Genomic DNA, 20,959 nt, shown 5'->3' with positions numbered 1-20,959 from the left:
ACCTATTGTTTTCTTACTCTATGTTTTGTTGTATTTTAATATTTTAATTCCCTTTGTGAACACACACACAAAAATCAAACTAATTTGATTAAATTCAGAACTGTCAAACAGTAAAACGTTCAGTTAGCCTATCTTCCCACATGATAAGTACGTGTAAGTGGTTAAGTCGGGTGACGGGTGTGTGTAAGTGGATTTCAAATCTAAGCACGCGGGTTCGAATTCCAATGCAAGTTTTATTTTTTTATTTTTTTTTTTATACATTTTATGATTGTGAATATATTTGTTATATAAATTTTTTCAGAAAATGCGTATTTAGTTAAAATTTTTGCCAACAATTATTGTTCAGAAATCATTTCTTTGTGGCATTTTTCAATGTGTTTGTGTGTGTTTTATTCTTTTATTTTTTTAATTTTTGGTATTGTTTTAATAAAAATGTTTGGAAAGTAGTAAGTATTAAAATTTAAGTTTAATATTTAAATAAAATATAAATAAACTGTTTAAAGTACATATATTAATTTGTTTGAAATGATATAACAAAAGTATAACTTCTTACGTGCGTACAAAGTACACACACATTCTTTTTTGAATATTTCCTGACAGGCATGAGATAACAAAACGAAATTTGGTAAATGGGAAATCTTTGGGACGAGAAACCTAAATTCGAGATTAAAAATTATATATTACCCAGAGGGCGCCACATACGTCTTTCAGCTCTCATAATACGTTCATTTTTTTTATTCCCCACTCTACCTACATAATTTTGAGGTCAAAAATTTTATTCCGCTATTATTTTTACTTAAAAAGGCTATATTACATTCATCTGGCTAAACTCAACCGTTTTCGAGATAAACGCATTTTACATCTACGATGCAAAATTCAATTTTTTGCAATTAGTTAGATACTAAAAACCATTTGACATAATATCCTTGTCATACTTGGCAACAATTGTAAGTACTGTATACCCTTCTAAATAGGGAACTTGCATAAAATTTTAAATTCGAAAAAAATGTTATAAATCACAACAGAACATAATTTAAAACATGTATCAAACATAAAAAAAGTTGTTTTTGTGTTCCGTTTGGTCCCTAAAGACGATTCTAAATTCAAATTAAAGCAGCTAGCCCAAAACGCGTCGTGACGTCATATGGTTAATGTTTACATTCTGCACCAACAAAGTAAACAAAATTGTATATAATTTTAAATTAGACATTATAAACGTCAGTGGAAAATACAGTTATGTGACATCACAAGTGTTTTTGATCGTTTGAACTATTCATAGAAAACTTGTTTTACAAAATGGTTTTATTTTCCATGGTAAACCTTCTTTCCTTTCCTTCAAAAACTTTATCAAACTCCAATCTCAACAAACTGGTATATACTATTACAATCACATACGATAAATGTCATTAGAATATAAATATTTTCCCTTATTTCGCGACAATAAGCTGGCCAAATATCCAAGTAGGTGAAGGCCAATAAACTAAAGAAGGAGAAGAAGAATATACCTAAATATAACCATAAACATAACCATCTAGTAAAACTATGTGACGTCATGGATTGTCTGAACTATTTTAAATCACAGAAGATTTTAAATTTGTATTTCTAAGTTATTATGAGTTTTTGAAGTGTGAAATTTTGGAAATCTCATTTTTAACAAAACTGGACATTATTATGTAATAAAAAAATGTGCAAGTTCCCTATTGTATTAAACAAACGTTTCTAGCTACTACCATAGGCGTACGACACGGGATAGTGAATGGTTGACCCTTCCCAAGTTCTACGCCACTGACGAAACTGCTATTTTAGCATAATGTTTAGGTTCCCCAATACTTTCTATAAAAATAAAATACTCTTAATTCGTAACGATAGTCATTAGTTTTCGAGATATTTGAAGTTAAAAATGTAACGGCACAGTTAATTTGATTAATGTATTATGCCCCTTCGTTTTTAACTTCAAATATCTCGAAAACTAATGACTATCATTACGAATGAAGAGTATATTGTTAACATAGAAAGTATTGGAGAGTCCAAAAATTGCACTAAAATAGCAATTCTACCAGTGGCGTAGAATTTGGGAAGGATCAATCATTCACTTTCTCCCGTCGTACGCCTCTGGTAGTAGCCAGAAACGTTTGTTTAATACAATTTGGTAGGGTGTACAGTACTTACACTTGCTGCCAAGTATGACAAGGATATGTCAAATGGTTTTTAATAACTACAATGAAATTCAAAAAATTGAATTTTGCATAGGTAGTAGATTTATTTTAAAATGCGTTTATCTTGAAAACGGTCGAGTTTAGCGAAATAAATGTAGTATACCATTTTTAAGTAAATGTAATAGTGGAATAAAAGTTTTGATCTTAAAATTATGTAGAGTGGGGGATAAAAAAAATTTAACGTATCAAATGAGCGCCCTCAAAAGACGTATGTGGCGCCACTAGGTAATATATAATGTTTGGTGGGAAATTTGAGTTTATCGTCCTAAAAAAATCCTCTTACCAAATTTCGTGTTGTTACCTCATGCTTGTCAGGAAATATACAAAAATTAATAAAATATTAGTTTAACTTTGACACCCTGCATTTCTGTTATTATCAACTTTTGTACTAAGGTAAGTTAACTTAAATCGACCTATGTTAACCTCAGGAATCTAAGATTAAGCTATGTCCCATTCTTGGGTCTAGGACATTTCGGCGTCGCCGTTTCGGCGTGGCCATTTCGGCGTGGCCGTTTGGGCGTAGAGCCGTTTCGGCGTAGGCCGTTTCGGCGTCGGCCATTTCGGCGTCAGAGATTTTATTTTAGTTGACTAAATACCTACATTGGAGTCTATTAGTAAGACATTATTTTGAAAAAAATCTTTTAATATAGTTATTTAAATAGATACATTGGAGTCCATTGATCACAAAATTTTAATATTAATGGTAGATTTGTATACCATATAATGTATGTCTAATTAAAGTTGAAAAATGTCAGTTATCATCTAATTAGCTCTGGGACAATTAAGAGAACAGCAATTATTATTAATATGCATTAATAAAAAATCCAATATAGGTATTTGCAGAATAAAATATAACAAAATGTTTATAAAAGAAATATATTTAGTTTATTTTTCTACTTGACCATTAATGTTAAAATTGTGTGACCAATGAACTCCAATGTATTTAAATAACTATATTAAAAGATTTTTTTCCAAAAAATTGCCTGACCAATAAACCTCAATGTAGGTATTTAGTCAACTAAAATAAAATTTCTGACGCCGAAATGGCCGACGCCGAAACGGCCTACGCCGAAACGGCTCTACGCCCAAACGGCCACGCCGAAATGGCCACGCCGAAACGGCGACGCCGAAACGTCCCATTCCGCCCATTCTTTACCAAACAACCTGTATAAAAAAAACAAAGAAATGGGCATATAGGCCTGGATCCTGCGTGCCAAAAAAAGTTGATTAATAGCCAGCTGAAAATTTGTTAATAGCTTAACGGTGTCTAGTCGGACAAATTTTGATGTACGGGAATACTGGAACAGGGGAAGTTTTAATTGTGGAACAGTTAAAAAAATGGGAACGCCAGATTACGAAAACATCCCATATATTTTGTCGGACAGAACATCCACTTCGTTTGTTACCCTTTTATTACACTCTCATGCAAAAATCAGACTGATATTACTAACCAACACGATTCCTGTCATTTGACATGTTCTTCGTGTTCCACTCATTAAAATGCCCAATTGGTGATAAACACCAGTCTGATTTTTGCATGAGAGTTTAATGAAATGGTATCTAACAAATCAATTGGAAGTTCTGTCCGACAAAATACATGGAACGTTTTCGTAGTCTAACGTTTCAAATTTTTAACCTTTTCCACAATTAAAACATCCCCTCTTCCAGTGTTCCCATACATCAAAGTTTGTCCGACTAGACACCGTTAAGCTATTAACCAATTTTCAGCTTTTTTTGGTACGCGGGATCCAAGTCTAATAGACAACATGTTATTTAAACCAAACTTCCACAGAAGACATGTTATTATGGCAATTATGTATCTATGTTTCATTAGTTCGTACATCTGTTGCCGCTTTACCGTATCGTATGCCTGCGAAGTCGACGAACAGGACGTATACTGCTATTTTATGTTCGTAGCACGTAGTCTGAATTTCTTTTAACGCAAATATTTGGCCTGTCGTCGACGAATTGCCTCTGAATCCTGCCTGATATTCGCCCAATACATTTTCCGTGTATTGATTTAGCTTTTTTCTTATGATGTTTGTCAAGATTTTACAAACGACTTCTAGCAACGCGATACCTCTATAATTTTCATATATCATTTTGTCACCTTTTTTTATGTATTTCGCCCAAAACCGCCCAAAAACAAGTTTTAAGTTTGAAAGAAAAAGTCGATTAGGGTGCTGCATTAGACCTAAAAATAATTCAAAAATGAATTACCATTTTCAATTTCGTTGCAAAACGAAAATACAGCAGCACCATATTCTAGTCATATCAGAGAGTGCAGCAAGCACCTCTACCGGTTTCGAAACTTATTAGTCTCTCATCAGGAGGCACATATGCTGCTCTCTCTGATCCAACCAAAACAAACCCCGACGTGCAGTCCCGGATTGCAACGAACGAAATGGCATAGATGCACTAGCGGCAACTGCTAGCAAAAGACTAAGTTTTCACTCTAATGGCATATAAAACAACATAATGTTACCGTACATCCCACCAGACTGAAAACAATGGGAATCTTCTCTGGTTACACCTCCGAGGATTCAACAATTTGCAAGCCATACGGATGCTGAGACTAAGGAAGATGAGGGAATTTTACAATTTATAATTCACGTCCCATCTGCTCAGCGTGGTAAAGTTCCAACGAGAATGGTTCCCTTCGTACTCCAATCAGAGATGTAAATCAAAAATGAATAACCATTTTCAATTTCGTTGCAAAACGAAAATACAGCCGCACCATATTCTATTCCAATCAGAGAGTGCAGCAAGCCCCTATACCGGTTTCGAAACTTATTAGTCTCTCATCAGGGGGCACATATGCTGCTCTCTCTGGTCCAACTAAAACAAACCCCGACGTGCAGTCCCGGATTGCAACGAACGAAATGGCATAGATGCCCTAGCGGCAACTGCTAGCAAAAGACTAAGTGTTCACTTTAATGGCATATAAAACAACATAATGTTACCCTACATCCCACCAGACTGAAAACAATGGGAACCTTCTCTGGTTACACCTCCGTTCGTTGCAATCCGGGACTGCACGTCGGGGTTTGTTTTGGTTGGATCAGAGAGAGCAGCATATGTGCCTCCTGATGAGAGACTAATAAGTTTCGAAACCGGTAGAGGTGCTTGCTGCACTCTCTGATTGGACTAGAGTATGGTGCGTCTGTATTTTCGTGTTGCAACGAAATTGAAAATGGTTATTCATTTTTGATTTACATGTTTACTCTGATTGGAGTACGAAGGGAACCATTCTCGTTGGAACTTTACCACGCTGAGCAGATGGGACGTGAATTATAAATTGTAAAGTCCCCTTATCTTCCTTAGTCTCAGCATCCGTATGGCTTGCAAATTGTAGAAGCCTCGGAGGTGTAACCAGAGAAGGTTCCCATTGTTTTCAGTCTGGTGGGATGTAGGGTAACATTATATTGTTTTATATGCCATTAGAGTGAAAACTTAGTCTTTTGCTAGCAGTTGCCGCTAGGGCATCTATGCCATTTCGTTCGTTTCAATCCGGGACTGCACGTCGGGGTTTGTTTTGGTTGGATCAGAGAGAGCAGCATATGTGCCTCCTGATGAGAGACTAATAAGTTTCGAAACCGGTAGAGGTGCTTGCTGCACTCTCTGATTGAACTAGAACATAGTGCGGCTGTATTTTCGTTTTTCAACGAAATTAAAAATGGTTATTCATTTTTGATTTACATGTTTACTCTGATTGGAGTACGAAGGGAACCATTCTCGTTGGAACTTTACCGCGCTGAGCAGATGGGACGTGAATTATAAATTGTAAAATTCCCTCATCTTCCTTAGTCTCAGCATCCGTATGGCTTGCAAATTGTAGAAGCCTCGGAGGTGTAACCAGCGAAAATTCCCATTGTTTTCAGTCTGGTGGGATGTAGGGATGTAGGATAACATTATGTTGTTTTATATGCCATTAGAGTGAAAACTTATGTCTCCTTAGTCTTCTAAAAATAATTGTTTTCGATTGATTTTGTAAAGTGCAGTCTAAAAATATTCCAGTTTCTGGTAAAATTATTCAAGAAAAAGCATTAGAAGTGGCAAGGGAACTAAGCGTTGATGTACAAGCATCTGGTGGATGGCTCGAGAAATTTTGTAATAAGTGACACCATACATTTCCTTCAAACCTATATGTGGCGAAGCAGCTGCTGTAGATTTATTAGTGGTTTCTAACTGGAAAAATATAAAAATAAATAGACTAAGTTTTCACTCTAATGGCATATAAAACAACATAATGCTATTCTGCATCCTACCAGAATGAAAACAATGGGAACCTTCTCTGGTTACACATCCGAGGCTTCTACAATTTGCAAGCCATACAGATGCTGATACTAAGGAAGATGAGGGAATTCTACAATTTACAATTCACGTCCCATCTGCTCAGCGCGGTAAAGTTCCAACGAGAATGGTTCCCTTCGTACTCCAATCAGAGTAAATGTAAATCAAAAATGAATAACCATTTTCAATTTCGTTGCAAAACGAAAATACAGCCGAACCATATTCTAGTCTAATCAGAGAGTGCAGCAAGCACCTTTACCGGTTTCGAAACTTATTAGTCTCTCATCAGGAGGCACATATGCTGCTCTCTCTGATCCAACCAAAACAAACCCCAGCGTGCAGTCCGGATTGCAACGAACGAAATTGCATAGATGCCCTAGTGGCAACTGCTAGCAAAAAGACTAAGTTTTCACTCTAATGGCATATAAAACAACATAATGCTATTCTACATCCCACCAGATACCAGAATGAAAACAATGTGAACCTTCTCTGGTTACACCTCCGAGGCTTCTACAATTTGCAAGCCATGCGGATGCTGAGGCTAAGGAAGATGAGGGAATTCTACAATTTACAATTCACGTCCCATCTGCTCAGCGCGGTAAAGTTCCAACGAGAATGGTTCTCTTCGTACTCCAATCAGAGTAAATGTAAATCAAAAATGAATAACCATTTTCAATTCGTTCGGCTGTATTTTCGTTTTGCAACGAAATTGAAAATGGTTATTCATTTTTAATAAAAATAAATATAAAAAAAATATAAAAAAATATAAATATTTGGGTACAATAATTAATGAAACTAATGAGTACACAGAAGAGATTAAAGCAAGAATAGGACAGGCAAGAAATGCTTTCAACAAACTGAAAATAGTACTCTGTAACTGGGACATTACAATTTCTTTAAAGATAAGACTTTTGAGATGCTACGTGTTCTCCGTATTATTCTATGGGTTGGAGGCTTGGACATTAAAGAAGGATGTTTTGGACAGATTAGAAGCCTTCGAGTTATGGGCCTACAGAAGAATATTAAGAATAAGTTGGGTGGATAGAGTCACGAATATCGAGGTGTTGAGAAGAATGGGAAAAGATAAAAAGGTTTTAAATACAATTAAAGTCAGGAAACTGCAATATCTGGGACATGTTATGAGGGGCGAGCCTTATAACTTGTTACAATTAATAATACAAGGAAGAATACAGGGTAGAAGGAGTCGCGGAAGAAGACGCATCTCCTGGTTAAACAATTTGAGAGCTTGGTTTAATTGCACTTCTGCTGATCTCTTTAGAGCAGCGGTATTGAAAGTGCGAATTGCCGTGATGGTTGCCAACCTTCTTAGAGGAGATGGCACGTGAAGAAGAAGAACTGGAAGGAAAAACTGCTCACTTTAATGAAAGCATACTCGCAGCGAGACATTGTTAACGCAGATGAGACGGGATTATTTTTTTAGAGTTTACAGCATTACCCAAGAAAACTTATACCCTGAAAGTAGAAAGCTGCACTGAAGGTAAGGCTTCTAAAGATATGATTACAATTATATTTTTCACCAATATGAGGGGGGACAAAGAAAGGTCACTGGTAACCGGGAACAGTAAAAGTCTACGTAGATATGCAAGGCTTCACACGCAGAACAATTACCTATCGAATGGTACAGCAATAAGAAGTCATGGATAACAAATGACAAGCGCAATTATGACAGACTGGCTAAATAAATTTTATAGAAGAATGCAGAGAGAAAATCGAAAAAATTTTTTGTTCCTGGAGACAATGCTGCGTCTCATCCACAATTTGTGTTATGTAATGTTAAACTAATATTTCTGTTTATATGTATATACATACATATGTACATGTACTTATATTAAAGAATTTTAAGTTAACATATTTTTTTCTAAAAAATCCACAAGGAAAGAGTTTTCCTGTAGTTGGCTGTATACCATGTAATACAAAAAAAAACAGTAAAATCCTGTATAAAAGGTATATTTAAAAAATCCTCAAAAGGGCCACATCAAATTCACATAACTAGCTTTCGACTGGTTTACCAGTCATCATCAGTGCTTACGTGTAATGTACATGCTAACCACCAAGATAGTATTATACAAAAATATGTGGGTCAAAGCCCACATATTTTTTTTTGTATAATACTATCTTGGTGGTTAGCATGTACATTGCACGTAATAGCACTGATGATGACTGGTAAACCAGTCGAAAACTAGTTATGTGAATTTGATGAGGCCCTTTTGAGGGTTTTTTAAATATACCTTTTATACAGGATTTTACTGTTTTCTTTTATATTTTTTTCTCTACAACGGATACTTCCTTTAAACGCACACTTTATGCGGAACGACTACTGTCCGTTTAAGGGAGAGTTCACTATACTTTTTAGAATATTCCAAGAAAGTACTAATAAACCTTTTATTTATATACCTAAAATGTACTATCACACATCTTTTGAGTATATGGAAAGAAAATACCTACTGTGTTATAATGCTCAGAAGTTTTCCTCTTCTACGGCACTACAGCCCAAATTGAGCCTTGGCTTCCTTTATTTTTTGCCTCCACCATTTTTTGTTTATGGCTGCTATTCTCCATACACGAACTCCTAAAGTCCAGTTTTATCTCATCTAGGTTCTACTAAGTATTATCTTTACATATTCTTATTTCATGTGAGAATATACCTAATAGTATGAGAGGAAAGTATGCTTGAAATTAAAGTTGTGAAGATTAAGCCCTAAAACCAAAAAAAGTTAAGTAAAGTTTTCCATTGAAGTGGGGACTTTCCATTTTTTAGTATAATTTCCCATTTCCAACAATCGTTTTTATTTCGATTGTCTATCCATATTCGAAAAAATGTCTCGAATAAAAGTTACTTATTTTTACGTGAGGCTGCTATTTAATATTTTAAAGTAACCTCCCACCCACCTCCCAGAGGGGTCGTTTTTGGTATCATTCAATAGATTTTTCAAAAATATTGAATACGTGTATTTTGCAGTTTTTCGATCTGATGTTCATTTCGCGAAATATCGCGGGGCTCCTATTTAAAATTTTAAATTTACCCCACCCCTCTCCGTGGGGGGTCGTGTTTGGTATCATTCGATACATTTTTGAGAAATATTAAAAACGTATTTTTCAGTTTTTCGATCTGACGTTTATTTCTCGAAATACCTATTCGCTTTTTTTGTGAAACTTTGTGACTCGCCCATTCACATTTTCTTATAACTTGAAAACGGAATATTCGTAAAAACGTAATTTCGAATGGTGGGATTATCCTTCTATAATACTTTCACCCCTACAGTTTAGTTTTAAGGCGGATCCACATCAATAAAAATTTATGTTGTACGTTTAGGCGAGCGGGAGATACCCCTAAAATGACCAGGTACCGACCACGAAGAGGTGAATGGCTAATTTTATTCATTTTTTTTATATATATCGGTTTTAAAACGTTCTCCTACGTCTTCCGATGCCTAGTCGCCATTCACTTCGGTCGTATCGTGACTTCGGTCCATCCAAAGGTCTTCATCCAATTCTCTTTCTCTCATTTCTCGATTTATGCCTTCTCTCCAACTCAGGCGGGGTCTTCCTCTTTTTCGTCTACCATGAGGGGTCCACGTTAGGATTTGTTTCGGGAGTCGTTCTTCGGACATTCTTTGTACGTGTCCATACCATCTAAGCTGTTTGGTACTAATGTCATCTACTATTGTGTGTTTCACATTCATTATTTCCCTAATTCTGTTGTTGGTTACCCTTTCTAATCTTGATTTTCCTGCTGAGCGCCTCCAGAAATCCATTTCTGTTGCTTCAAGTTTTCTCTTGTATCTTTCTTTTATTTGCCATACTTCACTGCTGTAAGTGATTATACTCTTAACAATTGTATTGTATATTCTATGTTTGTTGTTGTTTGATATTGACTGGTCCCAGAGGATGCTATTGAGAAGGGTAATTGCTTTTCTTCCCTGGTTGTTTCTTTCTTCTATCGTCCGGTCTACGCTTCCTTCTTGTGTGATGGTCATACCAAGGTATTTATATGCGTCGCAATGTTTAATAATTTCGCCATTCCCCAGTGTAAGGTCCTGCTGTGTCCCACCGATACACATATATTCGGTCTTCTTTATGTTTATTTCCAAACCACCTTTTGTGTACTCCTCTATTAATTTCCTTGTCATATATTCTATATCATCGTAGTCTTGCGCTAGTACAAGTTGGTCGTCTGCAAATGACAAAGTGTATATTGTATTGTTGCTGATCGGTAATCCCATGTTTTTGCATTTGCGTTTCCAAAGTTTTAGAGTTTGTTCGAGGTAGATCTTAAATAATGTCGGTGAAAGGCAGCACCCTTGTTTTAGGCCTTTGCTAATTTGGAATCCTCTCGATAGCCTGCTTCCAACTTTCACCCTTGATGCAGTTTTGGTATACAATTGTTTCGTCGCTGTTATTAAATTTGCGCTTATATTGGTTTTCTCTAATGCTTCCCATAGTTTGTTTTGTGGGATGCTATCATACGCTTTTTTTAAGTCCACATATAACAGATGCACCTCCTGGTTAACGGCCAGTTTCTTCTCAATAATCTGTGTAATACAAAACAGATGGTCAACCGTTGATCTCCCTGCCCTGAATCCTGCCTGTTCTTCAGCTTCTATATCTTTATATTCGTTTTCGATTTTATTTTTAATCAGTTTTCCGTATATTCGGCTGATCGAGTTCGTTACAGCGATGCCTCTGTAGTTGTCACATTGATCCCGTCTGCCTTTTTTATGTATGGTGGATATCCATGATGTCTTCCATTCTTCTGGGATTTCCGCTCCGTTGATGCATCTTTGAAAGAGTTTAGCCAGGTTCTCATATAATTTTGTTGTGCCATATTTTATTAGTTCAGCTGGTATGTTCCCTGGTCCTGGTGCTTTGTTATTTTTTAAAAACTTACATACTTCTTCTACTTCTTTTGTTGTTACCCGTAATGGTGAGGCTAAGATATTTACATTGCTGGTATCACTGTTATTTAAAAATTCCGCTCTGTCCTCATTTAGGAGTTTTTCAAAATATTCGTCCCATTGATCCGGTGTGATTGCTGATATTATATCTCTTTTCTTTTCCTGTCGTAGCGATTTTAATACTTTCCAACTTTCTGTACTTCTCCGTCCTCCTAAATGTGTGTTAATCATGTTACACTTTTGCTCCCAAGCCTCATTCTTCTTTTGGCATATCATTTTTCGCACTTTAGCTTGGACCCTCCTGTATTCTACCTTATCGGCGTCGGTCCTTGTGTTCAGAAATTTTTTATACTTCTCTCTTTTATTTTTAATCTCTTGTTCTATTTCTTCGTCCCACCAATACGGAGTTTTTCTGTGGTTTTTTATTTGGAGTCCGAGGGCCTCTGTTGCTGCTTCCTGAAGACATGTTTTTATATAATGATAATGCTCTTCATTGCTGGTAAATTGCATGGTTTCTAACTTTTTATCTAATCTACTCCTGTATAAATCCCTCACGCTTTCCTGTTCTAAGCTGTTTAGGTTGTATTTCTTTTCTGTTAATTTTTCTATTTCCGCTGCAGCTTCTTTTAAATCTCTTGCTCTATCTATTCCTATTGTGAGCTTTGTTTTTAATAGATGGTGGTCACTGCCGCAAGTGGCTCCTCTATATACCCGCACATCCTGTACAATCAATTTAGTCTTTTGTCTTATGATTGTATAGTCTATGATTGATTTCAGCCCTCGGGTATTTTGTGTCCATGTATATTTATGGATATATCGGTGTTGGAAGAATCCGTTTGTGATTTTCATATCATTTTGTTCGCATAAGGCTATTAGCCTAGTACCATTGTCATTTATAGCTTCTTCACCATATTGGCCTATGACTTTATTGTGCTGTTTCTTGCCTGTTCTACTGTTTAGGTCCCCCAAGATTATAATTTCTCGTGATCTGCCGATATTTGCAATTTCTGAATGTAGCTTTTCAAAAAAGTCGTCCTTAACCTTCGGAGTACGAAGACTGGGTCTAGCGTGACCCGAAATTCACTTATTTCTTAATATTTCATGAAATAATTTTTTTACAAATCTGATTTATCGTAAGTTCTCCTTATTTGTTTCAATCTATTTTTTCGTGTATCATTCGTAAACATGCAAATTGCAGTTTTTCCTCTACGTAAAATCTATGATGACGGTTCACTCCTGACCCGGTCTTCGGATTTCGACGAATTTTTCAATGTGTTTGTAGATACACGTAAAACGCAGTCGTCTCTGTTTACCAGTGAATGTATTCAAGGGCAAATGATTATGTTTGTAGAAATATTAGTGGATAGTTAACCTTGGGAGCAAATGTAGTGTCCAATAGGCATATTCTATGGGAATGTCCGAGACGAGAAGTCTAACTTTGGTGTAAAGCGGTATTTCACGTTTGTTGATAAATTTAATTCAAGCATCGATCTTGAAGTGTGCAGTATTATATCAAAATGTGGAAAAAGAATAAACCTTTGAGTGAAGCTGAGTTGTATGCCTTACCCCTATTAGAGAGTGAAGAAGATGACGTTGCAGAGCTGGATGAAAGCAATAGTGAAACAAGTGATAATGACGGTTGTGAGCCAGAAGCACATGAAGGTAATTTATCAATTACTGAACTCCAGAATGAGGAAGTTTTAGCGTCAACTTCTGAAAATATAGATAGTGAAAGGTCTAACGTATCTGATGTTTTGTGCGAAGGACGAACATGGCGTTATTTAGCTCCAAAAAAGGATAAGACATTGGCATGTAATTTATTACAGAAAAACTCAGGTCTAACTAAGAAAAGTCAAACTATTGAGACATGCATGGATGCCTTCAATTTATTTTTTTCTGATAGTATGATATCAATGATTCTCGAGTATACCAATAAGAGAGCTATTGAGTTCACAGCTGCGTATAACAGTAAGAAGGAGACAAAAATGAAAGATTGGATTGAAGTTGATCTAGTCGAACTGCGTGCTTTTTTTGGTATACTTATATTATGTGGAAGATTCAGAGAGTCCCATGAGAAGTTGCATAATTTATGGTCCAATACAAATCAATCATTTACGCGTCCTATATATAAATAATCTCTAAGCCGGGATAGATTTATAAGTATTTTGAAGCATATTCGCTTTGATAATTTGGATACAAGAGCAGAAAGAAGAGAACGAGATAAATTAGCTCCTATTCGAGAAATCGCTGATCTATTTGCCCAAAATTGTAGGCAATCATACGAACCATCTGCTTTTGGTACTATCGACGAGCAGCTTATAGATTTTAGGGGACGTTGTCCATTTCTGATTTATATACCAAGTAAACCAAAAAAATACGGTATAAAGGCTTGGATCCTATGTGACGCTGAAAATTGTTATTGTTGTAACTTTGAGATATATACTAGAAATATTGGTGATCAATCTGAACGTAACCAAGGCCCAAGAGCTGTCAAAACACTTGCAGAACATTGGTATAGGTCTGGTCGAAATATTACAACTGATAATTTTTTTACCGACATTGCTTTATCTGAAGAACTATTATCCAAAATTTAACTCTTTTGGGTACTATCAGAAAAAAACAGGAAGAGTTTACCCAAATCGTTGCTTGAATTATCGCTCACTATACTCTTCAAAATTTTTGTTCACTAAAAACATTACCTTAGTTTCATATGTAACCAAGCCTAACAAGTTTGTTGTATTATTATCGACCTTACACAATGAACATGAAATTTCTGATGAAAACCAAAAGTTTAAACCAAAGATTATTTTGGATTACAACAAAACAAAAAGTGGAGTCGATATTTTAGATAAATTGATCAGAGAGTACACATGTAAAAGAGCAACAAGAAGATGGCCCTTACGTATATTTTTCAACCTTTTGGATATTGCGTGCTACAATGCTTTCGTTCTCTGGAATACGAAAAATCCGGAATGGAACAGCCAAGTAAATATAAAACATCGTAGAAAACTATTTCTGGAGGAGCTTGGAAAACAATTAACCTCGCCCAATATAAACCGAAGAGCGGAAGCAATACAAGAAGAACCCACCGGATACCCTAAATCTGTAATCGCTGCAATAGATACCACCAGTGTTAGTGTAAAATAGCAAATCGAAATGACGCAATCTGCAACAAAACGAGGTCGTTATTATTCTAGTAGGGGTAGTGACAATAAATATTCAAAAAGATGTGACATGTGTAAAAGATTTGTTTGTAATACTCATTCAAAACGCGAAGAAGTCCATATTGTCAAAATTAAATGGAACTACCGCCAAAAAGACCAGGATGGTGAACCATCTTAAAAAATTTAAATACAAAAATTTATGATTATAATTTTTATGTTCCTTTGTTTTTGTTGAATTAAAGATACTGTTTAATAATACTGACTATTTAAAACATCCTTATAAATAAAATGAGAATGGGTCACGCTTGACCCATCTTCGTAATCTAAGTAAGTCAAATAATCTCCGTACTCCGAAGGTTAATATTCACCAGTGCATCATCGTTTACTGCATATACTCCAATAATCGTAATCTTTTTTCCTTTGATAGTTAGATTCATTTTTATGAGCCTTTCGCTGATGGCTTCCCAAGCAGTTATGAATCTCCTTAGTTTCTTGCGTATAAGTATACCTACACCTTGTTGTGCTCTTTTCTCCTTTGGTACCCCGCTGTAGAAGTAATCATATTCTCCGATATTTTCTGATCCTTGACCCTTTCGTTTTGTTTCGGTAATCACTGCGATGTCTATGTTCAGTCTATTTATTTCGTGTATTACTTCATTTATTTTTTGTTTAAACCCTTGTACGTTCCAAGTTCCAATATTCGTCATCCTTTTCCGTAGCATGTGTCGTCGTTTTATAATCAATCGATTCCGAGGCGTTTCGCTAGGTTTTTTAACAGTTTGAATTTTTCCGAGTAACGGGGAGTTAACCCGATGCCCCAACCCCCGACCTGGAGGACCAGGGTTTGATTTTGGAGTATTCCTTCTCCTAGAGGATTTGCTTTCTCTACAGCTTTAGAGCATCCTCCGCCCTAATTTTATTCATAATTTATATTTTTGAAGGTGCTGAAAACGAAAATGAGGTTTATTTTGAATTTTATGTGGGGGAACATTGTCAACGTTTTTCTGCGTTTACCTCGCTACAACTCTGTTCCCTTTAAATATTTTTTTCTGAAATTTTTACAGCATATATTTTTCACCTTTCTTAAGAGAATGGTACTTACTTCAAGCTTTCAGTCTGATTATAATAAAAGTTATGAATTTTTTAAAGTGAAAGGTGCAGATTTCTGAATTTCAAAGTTCAATCGCAAAAGTTGAGCGACGAAGTTTGAAATTTATCTTTTTAATCACGTGTATGTTAAGTATAGAGTACAAAGAAGTTTTTTTGGAAAGTTTTAGATCAAAATGTCTTATAGAAAAAAAAATGGTGCAACTTTTATTATCGACATTAGAAATCCCCAATATAACGGTTATTTTTCGAGATACTGACCATGGGTGGTGAATGGCTAATTTTGGTCTTAGATTATGTTTCTGACGGTGCTGAAAACGAAAATGGAATTTATTTTAAATTTTATTTGGGGGAATATTGTCAAAATCGCAATTTTACCGTAAAAATAAAAAAAGTGAAATCACGTTTTTTTTGCGTTTAACTCACTACAACACTGGTCGATTTTAATATTTTTTTCTAAAGTTTGCACCACTTTTTTGAAGACAACGGTATCTGTTTTAAGATTTTAGTCTTATTCTAGTAAAAGTTATGAATTTTTTAAAGTACAAGGTGCAGATTCGTGAATTTCACAGTTTATTCGCAAAAGTTGAGAGGAAAAATTTAAAATTTATCTTATTAATCACGTTTATGTTAAAACATAGAGTACAAAGAAGTTTTCTGGAAAGTTTTAGTTATAAATGTTTAATAATAGAAAAAAAGGCGCAACTTTTAATATAGACGTTATACATCCCCGAAATAACACTTATTTTTCGAGATACTGACCATGGGAGGTGAATGGCTAATTTTGGTCTTATTTTATGTTTTCGATGGTGCTGACAATGTAAAAGTGGTTTATTTTGAATTTTATGTGAGGGAACATTATCAAAATCGCAATTTTAACCTAAAAATGAAAAAAAAAAGTGAAGTCACGAATTTTTACGTTTAACTCACTACAACTCTGTTCCATTTTAATATTTTTTTCTAAAATTTCTACAGCATATATTTCTCATCTTTGTGAAGACTATGAAAATAACTGTAGTCTTTCAGTCTTAGTTCAGTCAAAAGTTATGAATTTTTAAAAATCTTAGGTCCAGATTCGTGAATTGCAGAGATAAATCGCAAAAATTAACTGACAAAATTTAAAATGTATCTATTTGATTTCGTTTATGTTAAACCATAGAGTTAAAAGAAGTTTTATGGGGAGTTTTAGGTCTAGATGTGTTATAGAAAAAATATGGTGCAACTTTTAATTTTAAGAAAAACATGGCCCCAAAATTTTTTTTATTTTTAGGGCATAATTGCGATTTTGACAATGTTCTCCCACCTAAAATTCAAAATAAACTTGATTTTTGTTTTCAGGACCATCAAAAACATAAAGTAAGACCAAAATTAGCCATTCACCACCAATGATCAGTATCTCGAAAAATTAGTGTTATTTTGAGAATTTATAACGTAGATTTTAAACGTTGCATCATTTGTTTTCTATAAAACATTTTGATCCAAAACTTTTCAGAAAACTTCTTTGTACTCATGTTTTATTTTTGAATTTGATCTAAAATCTATATTTCAAATTTTGTCAGTCAAATTTTGCGATTAAACTTTGCAATTCACGAATCTGCACCTTGTACTTTCAAAGATTCATAACTTTTACTAGAATAAGACTAAAAGCTTAAAGCAGAAGCCATTGTCTTCAAAAATGTTAGAGATATATAGTGTACAAACTTTAAAAAAAATATATTAAAACGGACCAGAGGTGTAGCGAGCTAAACGCAAAAAAAACGTGATTTAATTTTTTTTATTTTTAGGGTACCATTGCAATTTTGAAAAGATTTCCATACCTAAAATTTTAAATAAATTTCATTTTCGTTTTTGTCACGGTCAAAAACATAATCTAAGACCAAAATTAGCCATTCACCACCCATGGTCAGTATCTCGAAAAATAAGTGTTATATTGGGGATTTCTAATGTCGACATTAAAAGTTGCACTATTTTTTTTTCTATAAAACATTTTGATCTAAAACTTACCAGAAAACTTTTTTGTACTCTCTACTTTAACATAAACGTGATTAAGAAGCTAAATTTTAAACTTCGTCACACAACTTTTGCGATTAAACTTTGCAATGCACAAATCCGCACCTTTTCCTTTGAAAAATTCATAACCTTTATCAGGATAAGAATAAAAGCTTCAACCAGGTACCGTTGTCTTCAGAAATGTTAGAGCTATATACCGTAAAAATTTCAGAAAAAAAATATTAAAATGGAACTAAGTTGTAGCGAAGTAAACGCAAAAAACGTGATTTCATTTTCTTTTTTTATTTTTAGGTTAAAATTGCGATTTTGACAATGTTGCCCCACATAAAATTCAAAATAAACTTCATTTTCGGTTTCAGCACCCTCGAAAATATAAAGTATGAATAAAATTAGCCATTCACCCCTCCGTGGTCAGTATCTCGAGAAAAATAATCGCTTTTTTGAGGGTGTCCCGCTCGTGTAGTTGTATTTGACAATTTGCTCGTGTGCGTTGATCTTTTTATTGATGTTGACTGCGCGCCGCATACATACATTTTTATTGATGTGGACTCACCTTTAGATTTATTTTCACCCAAAGTGAACTTTTGCCCCTGCAGTGTAGGCAGCCAACATGAACATCTTTTTTTCTTTGTAAATTTTTTAATTGTCATTATTTTCAATTAAAACCAGTTTATTCATAATTGGCTGTGAGTTTCGACGGTAGCGCTATCTCGCGGTTTGAAACTTATACTTTTCTGATAAAATTTATGTATGTGAAATATACAAAACGAGAAAAATAGATACTTATCTAGAAAGACACAAATTATGAACTGAAATATTATTGTAACCTGATTACTAAACTATAAAAGAATAAGTTTATATGAATTATTTAACATTTTAAAGGTTACCTCTGTTTGTTTTTGTGTGCTTACTGCTTTGCTTATTAAAATTTGTAATTTGTATGAATTGTAATTTGTTTGAATTCTATCAAAATGGATATTAAACATTATATACTGGATTCAGTCTTATTTCCCATGATATCCAATTTCAATCAGCAACACCAAAAAAGGAAAGGATTTAGTTGATACAGGACATGTACGCAATGTTTCCGAATACAATTACTGCATCCAGTACTGTTATATTCAATATTTTTACATGAATCAATACAACAGCTGCAATATCTTGTTTTCTTTTTTGAAAAATCCATATTACCCGCCATTTCAGTTTGTGAAGTTTATCAAAAGCATAAAACAAAACTGCCAACTGCCACTAACACAGCGTTGCCACATTTTATTTAGAAAATCTACTTAAGTTTAGCTTACTAAAATCTACTTATCAAAAACTAAAATATACTATAAAACTTTATTAATATATTTGTATATAATTTATGACTTTTTATAATAAAAATAACAGCTGACTAACTAGAATTTTTTTTTTATTTAGCTAATGCCTCGACAACTAATGGGCATTGGCATGGTGATGGTACAGTGGATTTTACCAATTAGGTAGCTAGTGTTAAGTCGACTTTACATTACATGATTTATCATGTGATTTGTTATATGATTTAGTCATGGAGTAAAATTTACATGTTTACACTGTGTGATTTGTCATATGATTTTGCCATAAGCATTGTGTTTTATCATAAGCATTGTCATGCGGCTCGTCATGGGCAAAATCATATGATAAATCATGTAGTGTATAGTCGACTTTATGTGTAGTGTGTGTGTTGAGTAAGTGTCTTGTTACTTTGCAAAGTCGATGTCATTGTCTTTGCAGAGACGCTAATTGTATCCGAACGTCTGCGGTCCCTCCGGTGGGTACCAATCCCACAAGGATAGAAACTATTTTCATTTATTAATTTATAATAAACGAAAAATTCTCTACCCTGGTGAGATTCAAACTCACGACCATATCGGACCTTTCGATCCAAAGGTAGGCGCTCTTACCACTGAGCCACAGAGGGAGTTTAACTAGAAATTAATATGACTGTTTGTAAACAAAAACCAAACTTTTTTATATTTTAACTGGGGAACAAAATGACCAACTATAATTAATTTTTATCAGTTTCATATTTAATATTTGTATATAATATTTTGTCATCCACTGATTTTAACATCTGCATATCTGGATCACATTCTTCAAACAATTATTTCGCATTTTACATTAGAAACACGCAAACACAACATTTGTTGTTTTGCAAAGTTACATATATTATAATTAGGCCCGGTCTTTTCACCTCCGAATAAATATTTATTAGGAAGTTTATCCGGCAGATTACATGTAAATCTGTCAAATAAACCTCCGAATAACTTTTATTCGGAGGTGAAAAGACCGGGCCTCAGATATTTTAGTTTTCCATCGTTAGCTTCTAACAGGCTCACCGACCACCGAATACCAGAACTCTTCAATAACACCTGAAATAGGTACTGATTGCACTGCTACTTGAAATCTGCAAGTTTGTTACACCAGAATCCAGTTTCATTTCTGTTTAATATTCATCATCTACGTCCTGGGGCTAGATTCCGTGCACTGTAGATATCTACACTTTGCTTTCTATCGATGTCAATTGTCGTGAAAATATTTGAATTTTTAGCTTTAATTGAACTATTTTCTAGTTTTGCTAGTTGATGCTGAAGTGACACTTGTTAAACAAGAAAATATTTGAATTAAAACTAAAAATTCAAATATATTGACATTGATAGAAAGCGGTCGGCGGTGTTAGCGATTGTACACAGAATCCCACCCCTGAATCTTATTTTCGGTAATGACATTGGGAAATTGTAACAAAATGTCTAAAAATTAATTTAGAAATGGGGTAAATACTATTAAAAAGCAAATTTTATTTTAGTCATAAGAAAATGTTGAAATATACCAAAAATCTACTAAAAAATATTGCCTACTAGAATTTTTTAAAAAATATAAAAAATCTACCAAAAAAGTAGAAATCTACTAAATGTGGCAACGCTGCACTAACAGCTGTGGCGAAAACCGTCAAATCCCCTCTACTCTACCCATGGCGCGCCATTTAAATTTATCAGATAAATGCACAAAACTGCCACTAACAGCGCTGGCGAAAGCTGTCAAATCCCCTCTACCCATCGGCTCATGGCCAATACGCAAACGTGGAGCAATTAGGTGATATGGTTTTACGGCTTTTATACCCAGAAAATCGAAATTGATTTTTAGCGCTGCGCCGATATCTCAACTTTTTATTTGCATATAATATCTCAAAAACGGAAATTCCGCAAATGAAATTTTGATTGGAGAGATTATC

Source organism: Diabrotica virgifera, chromosome 7, assembly GCF_917563875.1.
Source record: "Diabrotica virgifera virgifera chromosome 7, PGI_DIABVI_V3a".
Lineage (NCBI taxonomy): Eukaryota > Metazoa > Arthropoda > Insecta > Coleoptera > Chrysomelidae > Diabrotica > Diabrotica virgifera.
The sequence above is the reverse complement of the archived record's forward strand: the minus strand, read 5'-3'. Positions refer to the sequence as shown.